This window comes from Myotis daubentonii, chromosome 6 (assembly GCF_963259705.1).
Source record: "Myotis daubentonii chromosome 6, mMyoDau2.1, whole genome shotgun sequence".
Classification (NCBI taxonomy): domain Eukaryota; kingdom Metazoa; phylum Chordata; class Mammalia; order Chiroptera; family Vespertilionidae; genus Myotis; species Myotis daubentonii.
The window spans coordinates 29,666,148-29,683,563 of NC_081845.1; positions in this window are offsets into that span (position 1 = coordinate 29,666,148).

Sequence of the window (17,416 nt, forward strand, 5' to 3'; positions counted from 1 at the left end):
GCCCGCCGAGCTAAGGCTCCGGGCCAGTCTGTCCGTGGGGGGGACGAGAGTGATCGGGCTTGGGGACCTGTGGGAGGAGCTCTCCTCCAGCTGCACGGCGATGACAGAAGCCTGCCGAGAGGGCCAGGGGACCGACACGCCCGGAGCCACGCTTAGCTCTGGGCGCCTGAGTCTGTGTCGGGTGGCATGGCAACTTTCTCATTCAGGGCGGGGCCCCGGAATGTGCATTTCACACCAAGCGCTGGTCGCTGTGCTGGTTCAGGCGCCAGCTTCTGAGCGGAACTGCATCCGAAACCCAGGCGGGCCACGGCGGTGACGGTTAGAGGCACCTGGTGACACTGTTAGAGGCACCGCTCACGGACGCCCGGAGGTGTTACCGGACAGCCCCCCCGAGTCAGGGCTGTCCCCAACCTCGATTCTTGTCTTCTCCTATAAATGAATTTATACGAGAGGCCTTGATTGCGTTGTGATGAAGCCAATTTTATTAAAGCAATTAATGTATGACCTGTATTGAAGAAGCAAGGCAAGCAAATCCACACACCTGGCTTATGCAGCACAGACGGCTCTCAGCTAGCTGATCAGAAGAGTGAGTTGGGTGGGGGTTTGAGGTGTTATGTACCCTCCTGTCTATAGGTTTCAGAATTCCTCTGCTGACTATTTTGGTACAGATTCTTTTTATTTTGTTGTGGCCTTCCCAGATTTTATGAGCAGCACCTGGCAATTTTATCTTGCCAAGCATCAAATCAAGACAGCTGCCTTCTCTGCTTAGGGCAGTGGTTCTCAACCTTGGCTGCACATTAGAATCACCTGGGAATCTTTTTAAAATCCTGATTTCTGGGCCTCATCCTTGGGAAATTGTTTCTTTGTTACTAATGTTGTGGCCTCACTCCATAACAAAGAAACAGAATTTCCGGAGGATGAGGCCCTGAAATCAGGATTTTAAAAAGATTCCCAGGTGATTCTAATGTGCAGCCAAGGTTGAGAACCACTGGCTTAGGGAGTAAAATTGCCCCCTTTTCCCTTCCCCCCCCCCCCTCCTTTCCTGCATTCTCTTGTTAGGGAGGCTTTTAACCATTTGCTCTGGAGTGTCTCAGCTGGGGAAGATAATGGTTTGTTATTTACAAGCTGACTGCAGATTGCCCACACTGTTTGGCCTTGTTTTAACGTTCCTGTCTCAGTTTCCCTATTCTACTTGCCCTGGAATTTTCCTAGCTCTTTACTGGCCTCTAACAAGACCAGTGGTGTTGAAATAGGAATTTTTATGGGTGAAATAGACAGGTTTAGGGGATCTTTTTAAATTAAGGGGTCCATGGAAAAAAACACCTGACCACAGAATTACAAAAGGGTACATTTCCATAAGACAAGGGAAAGGCAGAATTTACATTTCCATAAGATAAGGGAAAGAAGGAGGGCCTCATACCTCTCATGTGAGGTTTGACCTTTGAGCTCAGGAGTTGCTGCAGTGACCAAATCAAAAAAGAATGGTGGCAAATCGCAGGGGATATCGAGGCACAAAAACTGCAGCCTTTATAAACCTGGGGAAAAGGAACTCGGTGGGAGTCTTTCCCCCTCCCACATGGAGTTCTGTACTTGTTCTTCAATAAATTTCCACCTCTGCTATCCCATCTTCTGTCCATGGACAACGAAGCTGGGGGAAGCCATCCTGCCCAGGGGAACCCCGCATATTCCTGTCCAAAAATCCCGTATCAGGGTCCATGTTTAAGAAATCCGCAGGCTTGGGAAAAGAAGCCAGAAACGTGGAATGGTCCATCAGGGCTCATCATCAGCGCTCACGTCTCCTTATGCTTTCAGAGTAAAGCCAGAACCCTCCCCGCTTCTGCTCCCGCAAAGCATCTCTCTCCTTCACGGGCCAGTTCAGTGTCACCTCCTCCCAGCTTTCTGTCAACACCTTCCCTGCCAGACAGTTTACTCCCTGATGTGTTTCCCATTAGCATCTATTGCCAACCTCTAGCAGAGGATTCCAAAAATTGCCTTGTAGTTAGGACACAGCTCTCATTTCTCCTCAGGCTGTGAGCTTCCTGAGGACAGAGATAGTGACCTTCAGCCGCTGCATTTAAAGCAGAGAGCAGCACTCAGGCATGTTGATGGAAGTCCTTCAATGGGTTAGAACCAGGGTTCTAATGATGAGGTCCTATGGAAGAACAAAGAAGATGAGGACTTACAGGAACTTTAATACCACAATTTGTGGCCCACCATTTGGATTTGTGCAGTTTGAAATCTGAGGCTACTTCATAGTGCATAACTCTGCACCTTGGACTTAGAAACCGCCTGCAGAACCAGCGCCTCTCTGTGCTGTCGGATTTCAGTTGGTAAGTCCCCCAGAGCTTTCATTCTAGAACCCTGAACCAGAACTGGGACTTGACAGATGACTGATATGTTACCCGTTGTTCTCATCTCACAGCCCCCCTTGCTGACCACTGAGCCAGCTGTCCACCAATTAGAAAACACATAATGTGAGTTTGTGGTTTTGTTTCCCTTAGCAACCCATCTCTTTGCTACAAGTTAAAAAAAAACAAAACACACAAAAAAACTGTTCTCCCACTCCCACCTCGGTACATGTCTTCAGGTCATACTGTGGGCTAGTCCCTGCATAGCAAATGATATATGGCTAAAACTCTCTTAATTTCTTTTGGAATTTTTGCTGACAAAGGAAATGACGCTCAGTAGCTGTTGCCCTCACTCTCCAGTCTCTGCAAAGACATGGGAACAGCTTCACCCCTTGATGCAGTGTTAATGACTCCCCGGGACCACACCTGCACATGGGACCCCCAGTCTCCCCAGGTGGAGGGTCTCCTGGGAGAGAGGGGTCAGGGAATCCACTGGACATGCACGACCAGCAACGGCAAAACCCCAGTTACCGATAAAGCAGGTGACGAGTTTCATTATTTAGTCTTTGACGCTCGAATGACCTAGGAGCTCAGTGGCACATTTCAACAAAAAGGTGAACCTTTCAGTCACTGCCTCTTGACATCCCTTGAAACAGACGTTTGTGTAATAAGCGTAAACGACATATTTCACAGCGACATGAGGTTTTGAACTGTCAAAGGGCAGGAGACATGGCTAGGTGACTGCAGCAGGGAGAGGCCTGTCTTCTCATCAAGCATTTGCCCACGTAAACCCCACATTTTGAAGGTTTCCGTCTTCCAAACAAATGTATTTATCAGTCAGTAAATGATTTACCATGTATTTTGGCTCATCAGTGCTAATCAGACCTGATCTGCTCAAACGCCACTTGGGTCATTTATCATTTCACTTGAAGGCAATGAAATATTTTCCCTCAGTAAGTACAACCTTATAAAATTACAACCTCTGTAGGAAATAAACAGATGAAAGGCCTTCCTTAGTGCCCTGGAGGACACATAAGCATCCTAGAATACCACATGGGGCGCCATTGAAACAGGATTTGGAAGAAATAAGAAAGAGATTTATTTGAAAATGATGATGGAGAAGAGATTCTACTGCAAATATACTTGTTAAATGACTAAAAGAATGAAAATCTATGAAATATTTTAAAATATGGTCACTATGGAGAGACCACATGCAATAGATTGCACTTCATATTTTACCAGATAATGCAGCGGTTGCCAACCTTTCGGACCTCGTGGACCACCAGTGGTCCGCAGACCACCGGTTGGCAACCGCTGACTGGTGATGCATTACAAACGTACAGTCTCTGCACTTAAAGCTACTGCTCAGTGAGCAATGGCACCACACTGCACTGAGGCTTCACCTGGGATTTAAAGGTTTTGATCCAGGATCCAGATACCTGAGAAAGGACAGATTCCCCAGGTGCACGTGGCTCATTTTGGGGGGGCCTTGGGCCTCATTGGGGAACTCTGCCAACGAGCCCTGATCCCATCCTGTTTGAGGTCACCGAGAGGCACTTCGTCCCTGTAGCAACAGGTGTTCCTCACCGTGAAGCCATCACGGTCGGCGGCCACGTGCTGAGCAGTGGCAGGGAACAGGGTGCTTACCCTGGTCGCTGCTCCTGATCTCCTGGATCTCCCAGGAGACAGGGCAGGAGGCCAGCCCTGCACAACCGCTTGTTGCTGCCGGAGGAAGTCATCACAATGCTGCTGTCCTCTCAGGGGTACCGTCAGCTGCTGAGGTGGAGCTGACGTCTGGGCGAGGCTCTGGAGGGCACACTCTGTTATCTCCACGTGGGTCCTGGGTGACTGCCACCGCCAGCCTCAGCAGATCCCAGAATTCCTCTCAAGTGGGCAGTCGGAGAAGTGAAACATTTGCCTCACCACTGACATCAACACAGTCTCGCTCTGGAAATGCAGAAGAACAACACTCAAATCAAACTGAGCCCACTTCGTCCTTTATCTGGTAAATAGCCCAGTTTATGGTAGAACAAGCAGATGACATGGGGGAAATAGCATCCTCCCTTTACTGGCCCGGGGGAGAGAAGGAGGAGTGGAGGAGGAGGCCACAGGGCTCAGGGGAGGCAGGAGAGCAGCAGGACCCCGAGTCCGAGAGCACAGGTTGGCAGCCAGGCCCCGGACCACCATACCAGCTCCTTCCTCTACCGCGGGGCTGTGCGATCCCTGGGGAGTCATTCAGCATCTCTGGGCCTCTGTTTCTGCACCAATTGCATGTGAATGATAGTGGTAGATCCTCCCCTGAGAATTGCTGTGAAAATTAAGTCATGCAAAGCACATATGAAGCCTCCTCGAAGTGCAGACTTCTTAGGTCACTAAGGGGAGGCTAAGGGACCGGCATTTCTGTCCGGGGTCCCACTGAGGACCCCAGAGGAAGACTCTGAGGCTGACTGGCAGGTTTCACGAGGCGAAGCTGTGTGGTCAGGCGAAGGGAGAGGCTGCTGTATAGCTTTCCCCGATGACCTTGAAACTCAAGTGATACACACGGGACCCAGAAGTCGCTGAGAACCTAACAGGGAATCTGGCCCCAGTGGTTCCCTGTGGCAGGCCTCTGGGCCGAGTATATGGAGTTCGCAGACATCCTCAGAGGTCTCCAGCTCACCAGCAAAAGCGGAGGCGGGCCCAAGAGAGACCAGATCGTGAATTGTAGCAGCTACAGGCTTCATCTGGGAGCACCTACAGGAGCGTGTGGGTACCCCAGCATTGGGGGCGGGGTGGGGGGGACATCACCAAGGCCTCCTTGCCTGCAGCCCCTTCCACCTCAGGGAAAAGCAAGGCCTGGGGAAGCATCTGAGACTCGGAGAGGTTTTACCCAAAGGAGAACCTCAATATTTGCTAAAGAGGCTGTTTAATTTACAGGACTTGTCTACACTTAATCCTGAATGAACAATCAATTTTGGCCACCCACCACCTGGCGTGTGCATGGGGGAGACGGACAGTATGCTGCTCTGCGAAGGCGGGCAGCTTGGCTATCTACAACACAGGGGAGCCCCATTTTCTCTGCACAGCAGTGGGTTCCGCCAGGTAATTTGAGGAGCCTGAGCTTCCAAATGTGCAACACATCTGCCTTCTCTTGCACTCCTTCCCAGTGTCCACGGAAAGACCAATGCTCCAATCAGGGCCTGTGCATGGAGGCCCAGCTCAGGGGGAAGAGGTCTGTGTCCCACCTCAGCCTCCTTCCCAGGCCCTCCTGGCTGAGGGGGACAACCTGCTCTGGGCTGCGTGGATCAGAGCACAGAGGGAAGTTTCCACAGCCTTGGTTAGAAGGGGCCAGGTCCTTGGAACAAGAGGAAGCAAAAAAAAAAAATTAAAAAAAAAATTACAAGACCATGAAGCTTAAAAAAAAAGTTAACAAACTGGAGAAATAAAGAGTGCCTAAAATTGGATTCAGAAAGAAACTACAATGCAAAGAAAAGCATGCAATGTGCAAGAATAGGCAGTGAGGAGAAGGAAGACAGGGGAGGCCAAGTGGAGGATCCAGAGGAGGTGCAGACAAAGCAAGGCGACAGACACAGGGAGCATCCCAGAGGAGAAGGAGAGACCAAGCTCCTTGGAGGCATGCCTGCGAGCCGAGGTGGAGGAGGACACAGGGGGAGAAGGGGAAAGGAGGTGATGTGGGCAGGAAATCTGTGGCTGAGAAGTGGAGGCTGAGGAACCAGTGAGAGGGAGTGGGTGGAGGAGACAGAGGGGGGACTCCTCCCCCAGCTCCGTTCTAGCTGAGGCATCTGTTTCCCTGAGGGTGGAGCCTGCACGCAAAGATTGCCTACTGCGGGGAAGTCTTTTCTTCTGGAGCAGCCTGGCCTTGCCCAGATGTTCACCCTGTGCAGGACAGCAGTGCTGCAGCCTCACAGGTAGCTTTGTTCTCCTTTATGTTAACGGAGGCGTGAAGACTCCCATGCAGAGCGGCCAGGTGGGAGCTGCCTGGCTGCACGCTGACTTTGGCTGCTGCTGGGCCCTTCCTCCTCCACAGAAAACCCACACAGATTAAAAAGTGTATTTCATGACCATGTTGGTATAAAGGCAAATATATTATTACTATATACTAAAGCATTTTCTTTAACCTAAAAGTTCCCTTTTCCCCCTATTCAGACTTTAGGAGAAATGGAAACATGTTTATGGGCCTCTACAAGAGCTGTGGCCCTGGGCACTGTGCCTGCTGAGTGGGTAGATAAGTCAGCCCTGGAGAACTGAGAGACACAGGATAGTAAGCACTAAAAATATACAAAGAGATTAGATGAAATATTTATAATAATGTGAGCCAGGGTAAGTGCGTTAGAATAGCAACACTGAATGAGGTGATCATGAAAATTCCATGATTGCAAAGAGGTGGTTTTTTAAGGGACTGTTTCATTCTTACTATATGCTAAGCATTGTTCTAAGTGTTTGATGAATATATCCTATCTAATAAAGAGGGAATATGCTAATTGACCCTCACACTATCACAAAGATGGCGGTGCCCACAGCCAATAAGGAGGGAATATGCTAATTGACTGCCCACCTTCAAATATGGTGGCACCCAGTCCCCTCAGCCCCCCAGCCACCCAGGGCTGCCCAAGGCTCAGGTAACCAGGGCTGGCTGAGGCTTGCGCTGCCAGCAGTGGCAGCAGTAGAGGTGTGATGGGGCGTCGCCTTCTCCTGATGGCCGGGTCACCTCCCGCCCCTGAGGGCTCCCGGACTGTGAGAGGGGGCAGGCTGGCTGAGGGACCTCCTGCTCCAGTGCATGAATTTTCATGCACCATGCCTCTCTCCTCTCTTTCTCTCTCTCTCTCTCTCTCTCTCTCTCTCTCTCTCTCTCTCTCTCTATATATATATATATATATATATATATTTAAATATCTGCATATATCCCATTCTACAGATGAGGACAAGAGGCACAGAGAGGCTAAGTTAACTTACCTAAATAGACTAAGGCCCAGGCTTTATTTTGTTTTTAATCTTCATCCAAGGATATGTTTTTTATTGATTTTTAGAGAGAGAGGAAGGGGGAGAGAGAGAATAAATATAGAGATTTATGAATAAACACCAAGTTTCTTCATCTTTTAAGGGGCTGCATCTACCCTTCTAGGAGTGGGAGTAGAGCTAAGTAAAAGAAGCCAGACACAGAGTTCACGTAGTATGTCCATTTATATAAACTTCTAGAAAATGCCAACTCCTCCATAATGACAGGAAAACAGATCGGTGGTTGCCTGGGGCTGTGGGCAAAAGGGGGGATGGACTATAATTCAGAAGCAGGAGGGATCTTTTGGGATGGAGATTGTCAGTGTCTTGATTGTGGCAGTTTCACCAGTGTTTCCATCTGTCAAAATTCATAAAATTGTACATTTAAATAGACACAATGTATTGCATGTAAATTAAACTTCAAGGAAGTTGATTTTTTTTAAAGGGGTGAGGAGTACTATTCAAAGGAAAATCAAGAGACTGGTTAAAAAAATAAATAAAAAGTTGTCCACATCACACAAAAAATAGTCAAGGACTTTTTTTTTTTTTGTCCTCAAACCAAATATATGGTGTTGCTAGTGTACTTTCTGCCTGAGGTTTAAAATTTTGCTTTTATTTCTGTTATAATCTTTGATAGATAGGAATGATATCCTGCCACAACATGTCCTTAAAACAAAACCAAATGAAAACCTTAGAATAGAAGGATGGATGATCTAAAATAATCATTAATTATCTATATCACATCAAGAGCCAACTTCACAGATAAGAGTGAAATTCTAGAGATCCTTATTAGAATAAGGGGAAAAAACTATGGTACTTATTACCACCAAATTTCTGGAAATTTTGGCTAAAAAATTAACATATCAAGCCTAAGTAAGAGTTTATTATTAGCAAGGAAAAAACAGCCCTCCTCCTTTCCTCACTCAGTCACTCCCTTCCTTTTGTAGATGATATTATCGTAGACTTAAAAAACCCAAGAGAGAATCAGCTGAAAACTCTTAGAGCTAAAAAGAGTTCACTAAGGTACTAGGTTACAAAGACATAAAAATCAATAGCTTTCCTGTATACACAAGGACTGGCTTGAGAAGGGGGGGGGGGGGGGGGGGGCGGGGAGCCCATTAACAACTGCAGCAAAAAAATCTGAAGTAGAAACTAAAAGGTAAACAACAAACTGGGAAAATACATTTTCTGCAAATATGAAAAGAAAAAAACAACCTGTACTCTTCTCGATCTATAAAGTGCTCCTACAAATCAATAAGACTAAAATCCCCACAGACAAAGGGCACGAACAACCATTTCACAAACAGGAAATACAAAAGGCCAATAAAGAGATCAAACAGGTGTTCAAAGTCACCACACTTTTAAAATGCTAATTATAGCAACAGATGTTTACCATTGTCTTTTTTGTCAATCTAGAAAATGTTGGTAAAAATTTTTATGGCCAAAGCTGGCAAAGTATGATGGGCACTCTCAAATACTGCAAGCCAGGGCATGAATTGATACAATCTTGTGAGCCATAATGTAAGGTGGATGCAATATTTCTGGAAAGCAATGCACTTTTCATTTTGTTCCTGAATTGTTTGACATTATAGTGTCTCGTTTTTATGAAGTCAAACATATTGATTTTTTTTCCTTTGTAATTTTTCAAATGACTTTCATTTCTAAAAAATGCTTTTCTATCTATCGCATATTTTCTTCTAACTTTTTATGGATTGTGCATATTTCTTTTTAAATTAAACTCTTTAATCTGTCTTTATGTAGTGTATCTTTATTAGTGAATGTGTCAAAGGAAGTAGTTTCCAAATACTTTAGAAAAAAATTTAAACACTGATTTATTCCCACTGATTTGTTATGGTGTCTCTGTGATAGACTAAGATTTAGATATATTTGATTCTTTTTAGGATTCCATATTCTTTCTATTGGCCTAGTCATGGGTACAGTGTTGTGAGGTGAGAACAGGGGCTCTGGAGCCAGACTGCCTCTGAGCTTCGGGACTTGGGACACCTTACTTATCCTTTCTGTGCCTTGGTGCCTTACCTGTAAAATAGTGTTAATAGGTTTCTGTGAGGATCTGTTGTGCTATACATTTAAAGCACCTCACGTAATATCTGGTATATTAAAAAGTTAAATTAGTCTTAATTATTAATATGCCAGCACCACATCATTTTAATTATTATAGCTCTGTCTTGTTTTAAAAATTTTGAATAAAACAAGTCTTCCTCATTTCTATTCCTTTTTTAAAAATGGCTAATTTTACCACTTTTTTGAGCCAAAAATCTTGGAGTGGTCCTTAATTCATTGCTCTTCCTCATCCCCTATCTCCAATCACCCCCCCCCCCAATAAAAATCCAGAAAGATTTTTTAAAATATATTTTTATTGATCTCAGAGAGGAAAAGAGAGGGAGGAAGAGATAGAAACATCAATGATGAGAGAGGCCTCCTGCATGACCCCTACTGGGGATCGAACCTGCGACCCAGGCATGTGCCCTGACCGGGAATGGGAATCGAACCGTGACCTCCTGGTTCATAGGTCGACACTCAACTGAGCCCACTGGCCGGGCCAGAAAGATATTTAAAGTGTAATTCAGATCCTGCCACTCTCCTGCTAAAAGTCTTTCATGGACTTCATTCCACTAGGATTAGCAGAGCATCTGGCTGTCCCCTCACCTCTCTGTGTCACACACACACACACACACACACACACACACACACCCCTTGCTCATTACATCCGGCCTCCTTCAGTGCATCTGTGGCTCATTCTTCCTGCAGTGTTCACACCTGCCGTTCCCTCAGCCTGTAATGTGCCCTCTGTGCTCTTGGTGCCTACGATGCCTCATGTTTCGGGTGTGGACAAAGGCCACATCTTCAGAAAGGCCTTCTCTGGCCATGCTAGTTAACCCTTTGAGTGCCACCCAATATCCTAGGAACTATGCTAAAATTGCCAAGGCATTTTTGCTGATTTTACAGCAGTTTAGGAAAAAAATTATGAATCGCAAGTAAATGAAGTTGCATATTCAAAAACTTAAGGAAATCTTTACTACATTTGTTTTTATCTTTGACATATATTGTTTGCGGATTGTATTACAAGATACTAGTAGAAAAAAAAATTTGAACAAAACATATAATGTTAAAATAAAGCGCTCCCGGCACTTTTGGGGAAAGACAGGAGGAGCGCGATGGCGCTTCCCACACTCTAGGGTTTAAAGGACCCCTCTTTCCAGTTGTTTCCTACGGGATCATGCTCTTTAGTTTCTTCAAAGTATTCAGCCTATGAGAAATGGCCTTGTTTGAGTGCTTACTGTTTTTCCGTCTTCCCTGCTGCCCTCCCTGTTTCTCCTGGCAGTCCACCCCTTCCCCCCTCATCCCACAGAACCAGCCTTCAGAATAGATCCTGTGGTGGGTGGGGTGGGGGTGGGGGGAGGGGGATGCTATTCTGAGACAGAAATGTAGCAGAAAACTTACGAAAAGTTACATTGTCGAATTTTCCCAAAAGGTAATTTTTATCTACTCCTCTCCCTTCTGGGAGTTCAAGCTTAAAAACAAACAAACCAGAAATTGGCAAGTCTTAAGGACAACCCGTAAGCTGTGTCCGTCCGTCCGTCCCCCCCCCCCCCCCCCCCCCCCCCCCCGCCCCACCATGCAGCTGGGGATGCATCCAGAAGGGAGAAGAGACCATTTTATCTCCCGCCCAGAAAGGCAGAGGTGGACCTTTGCTTCCTGAGAGTCATATAATAGCATGTGAACATCTTTTATGTGTTTATGTGTGAGTACAAGGCCTCCAAACCAGAGACGTTTCTAAGCACAGAACAATCTATGCAGGTCCCTGCGTGCTGAGGGTCTCGGCCAGTCAAGGAAATTAGGCTGGATTGTCTCCGAAGGGAAACCAGTTTGGTGGTGTGTTGTTGTTGTTTTCCTCTTTATTTTCTTCAGATATAATTTTCACACACTAAAATGCTCTCTTTCTGACATACAATGCTATGACTTTTGACAAATACCCTGTGTCATCACCACCACAATCAAGACAGAACAGCTCCATTAGTGCAAAATGTCACCCCCTCCATCTCCTCCCGGACAGTCTCTGCTCTGCTTTCTGTTCCTAGAGTTTTGCTTTTTCCAGAATATCACCGCCGGGAGACAACACGGCAGGAAGTCCTCTAGGTCTTCCTTCTTGTACTTAGCATAATGCTTTGAGACGCTCCAGGCTGTGTGTGTCAGTCATTCGTAGCTCGGTATTGCTGAGCGGTATCCATTGTATGGAAGCACTTATTGGGGTTGTTTCTAGTTTTTGAGGATCATGAGTAAAGCTTCTATGCTTTCAGATCTTTGGATACACATACATTTTTATTTCCCTTCGATAAATACTTACGAATAGGGTGCTGAGTCACATTTCACTTGATAAGAAACTGCCAAACTACTTTCCCAAGTGGCTGTGCCATTTTGCATTCCCACCAACAATTGATTCCAGCGTCTTAAGGGTTGAATGGAGGAGGACCCAGTCCCCAGGCGTGTTGGGTACTTCCAACCCCTTGACATCTGAGTGATTGATGGGCTCCCTAGCCCCCCTCTAACAGCGTGTCTCCGAGGATTCAGGATCTGGGAGAGGTGGCCTCCATGCTGATTGGGTGTCCTGGATGCTACATGGAAGTCAAGGTGAAGGACCCTATAGCTGAGCCTGACAACCATTGGACTAAGAATCAGAACAGTCCCCTCCTACCTCCCTAAAGTCTTAAGTACTAAGGTTCATGTTTGATCCAGGGAGAAGTAATTAATTCTCGAAGATGTCTTTGGGGCAACCTTTGTAGGAGAAGCTGAGCCGGGTATGATGTATAGAAACAAAGAAATAGACTGCATAGCCCAAATGCCTTAGGGTATTGTATTGAGCTTCCAGTATATGCCAATTATGGCACTCAGCACTTTATATACATTATTTTTCGATCCTTAAAACCACCCAACAAATTCAGTATATGCATTACTTCGGTATCAAATTTAGGAATCAAAACTGAAGCAAAAGATCATGACTTTGATCATGTTACCACTCTGCTTCATCCTTTGACAACTCTCTCTGTTTCATATCCCAGCATGTACCCAAGACTCCAGACCCACCTCCCTCCTTCTCTCTACTGTTTCCTGCCCTGGCCCCTCGGCCTGGGAGGTTTTTCCTGCCCTTCCTCTTTTTCAACCCTGCTCACTTTTTTAAACTGTTTTTATTGATTTTAGAGAGAGGAAGGGAGAAGGGGAGAGAGATCGAAACATCAGTGATGAGAGAGAATCATTGCTTGGAGCCTCCTGCATGCCTCCTACTGGGGACTAAGCCCGCAACTCAGGCATGTGCCCTGACTGGGAATCTAACCATGACCTCCTGGTTCATGGGTAGGTGCTCAACCACTGAGGTACACCAGCTGGGCCATTCATTTTTAAAATGAATACAAATAAAAGCATTCATAGAACCATCAAATCTCAGAGCAAAAGAAACTTCAGAGGTCATCAAAACTAGCTTCCTATTTCTTGATGTACATTTTTTTCTTCTTTTTAATGTGACCTTAAATGCTGGCCTACTTTTACTATATTGTGGTCCTTTAGTTTCATTTCCTTTGTTACCAAGCTCTGTTTATTGCCTGAATTCCTTGTCTTTCTGTTATTTCGTTTTAATTGTGTACATCACCCATCTGACCTCTGCCACTTCTTTTCAAATATTACTTTGATTTCCCTTCTCTCACTCATGGTGATTTTATCCACCTGTATTAAGGAAACAGTATTGCCCACGAAAGACCCTCATTTCTAATGCCTTCATTTTGGAATTATGCTTCCTAAAAATCAAATTTATACTGTATTTGTGTGTGTCTTATATATAAAGTCTGGTAAAAGGAACTTTGTATAAATGTAGGGGGAGCAAAACAAAACTGCAATAATCAAAATAACCCAAGCTAGAAGGGAGTTAGTACTGTCTTTAAGAAATGTCTTTAGGAAGTTTGATCTTCATTTGAGCAGCACAACTGTTTGCATTGCATACCATTCCTGTCTGAAGACTGCCAGAAAATAAAACACTGATCAGTCACAAAATATCCTTCAGCTCCCTAATGTGTCTAATTTTTAAAAAACGGTCATTACCACCTGGCCAGCGTGGCTCAGTGGTTGAGCATGGACCTATGAACCAGGAGGGCACAGTTTGATTCCCAGTCAGGGCACATACCTGATTGTGGGCTCGATCCCTAGTGTGGAGCATGCAGAAAAATATTTTATAAAACCACACACAAAACTTACCAGTACCGTTTACTATGCATTAAAGAATTTGAACAAGAATTCCTCCTTCCAGCCCAGCCGGCGTGGCTCTGCAGTTGAGTGTGGGCCTATGAACCAGAAAGTCACAGTTCAATTCCCAGTCAGGGCACATGCCCAGGTTGTGGGCTCAATCCCCATGGTGGGGGTCGGGGGGAAGGGGGGAGGGTAGTGCATGCAGGAGGCAGCCGATCAATGATTCTCTTTCATCATTGATGTTTCTATTCTCTCCCTCTCCCTTCTTCACTGAAATCAATAGAAATATATTTTTAAAAATTCCTCCTTCCATCAGGTAAACTGGAATATACAAAGAGCCCTTCTGGTTGCTCATGGCTTTAGGAGAGGCCCACCTGGCCCAGTGCGGGAAGAGGAGGACACTGGCCGCAGAGCAGACAGATTCCACACCATGTCCAGGTGACACTACATTTGCATTTATGAAATGAATGATTAAATGAAATGAATGAATACATGTTCATTTAATCTTGTATCATCTCACAAAAATCATAATTTCAAAGAAAATGGTAAAACTATGACATTCTTTCTGGTGTGTTAAGTCCCTGTTGCAACACTACATAATTAGAAGTAACTCCTTTTTCATTTTCAGTTTTTATTTCTAACCTTTCAGAAATAACATTTAATGGAAATAGCTGAATAAAAAGCAAACTAATCATATCTATAAACATTTTGTTTTGAAAAACTGAACCACATGCCTCTCTTTTTTGCTAGTCTGACAAATAACTTACATTTGTTAGGTGCTGGGCAAAATATTGTCCTCTGGGCCCAGGGACATTGCTAAGGAAAGAGAAATCTTATGGCAGGAATGAGACAGGACAAACAAAACCGGAAATACCAGGTAAACCAAACCCCAAATAAATTTGATGGCTAATCATTTTAGGATTGTACAAGTGAGACAGTATTTGAAAAGTGAGTCCTAATCTACTTCTTGTTTACCTTTTCAGGCTCAAATGGGCACTCCCCACCTGGACTCCTGTTCTGCAACCTCACATTATAGTGCAGTGTCCTGAGGAGCCCCACTTTCTCAAGCCTCTGCACCCTCCCGCAGCCTGGGGGGCCTTCGCCTCTCAGGTGCACCTCCTCTGGGAAGCCTTCCCTGATCCTTCACCTCAGGCCAGTGAGGTGCCTGCTCCTCTGGGTTTCCATAGTGACTTCCATGTACATGTCGGTTTTGCCACTTGCCATGAATTGCCAGGTAAATATTGGTGAGGGTCTGTCTCCCCAAAGAGGCTTCATTCATCGATGCATTCATTCAACACACAGCCTGCTGGGAGAACAAAGGCCAGTCTGGTACTTCCTGCCCTGGAGCAGTTCACAGGGAGTAGGACAGGTTAGCATCCCAACAATTACATTCTGGTGTGAAAAGTGGCCAAATAGCGATACACATGGGCCATACGGCACTGATGGGTGGAGGGGGGGGAGGGGGCTTGCCTGGCTTTGAGGCTGGAAGGATAGTGATAGCGGGTCAGTTCGGAATGAAAGGTGAGGGAGGATGGTGCAGGCAGAGGGAATGGGGGTGCAGAGGTACCATGAGAAGAGGAACAGGAAACTACAAATATACCTGCATGCCAGACAGCAGAGTGTGCATAACAGCAGCAAGGGAACAGTTTGGGGCAGGGTAGAGACATCCTGATATACCATACAGAGGAGTATACCCTTGAATATGTGTCATGGATACTTGTTTTGAAGGGAAGTGGAGCAGAAGCAAAATCTCGTGAGAATTTTGGGAAGATTATTCTAAGAATGAGATGGGGGCATAATAAAAGGAAGTGAGCCGAGGTCCCTCTCTTTAGGAGGAAATAGAACAGTGGTTCTCAACCTTCTGGCCCTTTAAATACAGTTCCTCATGTTGTGACCCAACCATAAAATTATTTTTGTTGCTACTTCTTAACTGTAATTTTGCTACTGTGATGAATCATAATGTAAATATCTGATATGCAGGATGGTCTTAGGCGACCCCTGTGAAAGGGTTGTTCAACCACCAAAGGAGTCGCGACCCACAGGTTGAGAACCGCTGAAATAGAAGATGAAGGTTGAAGCTGAAGAAGTGGCAATGGAGAGCAGGGAGGAAATGGATTCTGGAGAAATTTATTTCAGATGGAGAATGGGCAGAACAGGTTCATGGAGAAGAAAGAGGCGTGCAGCCCTGGGAAGGCTGACCGTCCATGACCAGGAAACCTCTCCAAGCTGGACATTGGGGTCTAGAGATCAGGAGAGACGTCTGGGCTGGAGGGAGAGATTTGGGAGGCATCTGCACATGGTTCAAAGCTAAAGATTGCATCTCCTAGGAAAAAATATGTCAAGTGTGAAGAGAAGAGGCTGATGCTGGACCCCTGGGGAATATTTGGTAGGAACAGATGGAAATCAGAGATCCTGAGATGTGAGTAGCAAGGAATCCAAGAAGCTAGAGGAACGAACACCCAGGGAGATGAATATCCCAGAAACCAGGGAAGCAGAGTCCAGAAAAGGAGCAGGTGGTCAAGGTGTCCCCAGTCCATTTGACAACTAGTGCTCAAAAGTGATCTTGGCCCAGCAGTTCCTTCGAGCGGTGGGGGCAGAAGTCACAATGCAGATAGTAAGGGAATGAATGGAGAAGGGGACTAGCAAGTGGACGCTACTCTCTCTAGAAGCTTGACTGGGAAGGGAAAATGGAGAGATAGAGGGCGTGGAGCACTTCGCACAGTGCCTGGCCCACTCACATATGTATTTACTGAGTAAACGTTGAAATGATAAGTTGCTGAATAACTGAGTAAGAGCCAGGGAAGACTTTATGTGTTCTGAAGCATTTAATTACTTATTTATATTCAGAAGAGATGGCAGAGAGAATAAACCAGAGAAGAGAGAAGCAGGCGGCCTGGAGGATGGTGGGAGCACTCCCATTGTGAGACCCATGTGCAGGGAACAGGAATGTGTGCTCCAGAGCAGCGGTCACCAACCGCTGGTCCGCGGACACTGGCAGTCGGTCCGTGAGGTCTGAAAGGTCAGCGACCGCTGCTCCAGGGAGAAGGCAACCTGGGTGAGTAACTGCTGAGGAAGGGGAAGTCAGGCGTACAGACAGCATCACCGAGCAATACACAGGAGAGCCCACGATACACTGTAATCCATGTGGATTATTCAGGCAAAGTGGGAACTCTGTCCTTTCAACTCTGTCAGTGACCTGTCTACTAAAACAATGCAAGTCGATGCTGAGACACACAGACATCTTTTTCTGAAGCAACACAAGATATCAAGAAAGTGACATCATATTTGGAGTAAAGTTTAAAAGGTGGGAAAGCAGAAAATATTGCCTGGCAGGAGCAGGCAAGCATGGCTGACTTTATGGAAATGGACCTGTATTTGGACAGTTTTCACAGCAAAACTGAGATAATCATACCCTCCCCACAGCGTTGCTGTGAGAGTTAATGTGAAAGTCCTTTATAAATGATCAAGGGTGAACTGTTGTTATTATGACCTAGTTGCTACAAAGGGCTTAGTGGGTATTAATGAACCTCTCTAGCTTGCACCACCTTTTAAAAAAATCTTTGCCCTAGCCGGTTTGGCTCAGTGGATAGAGCGTCGGTCTGCGAACTGAAAGGTCCCAGGTTCGAATCCAGTCAAGAGCATATGCCCAGATTGTGGGCTCGATCCCTAGTGGGGAAGTTGCAGGAGGCAGCCAATCCATGATTCTCTCTCATCATGGATGTTTCTATCTCTCTCTCCCTCTTCCTTCCTCTCTGAAATCAATAAAAATATATTTAAAAAATAAAATATATATAAAAATCTTTATTTTTGAAAGTATTATG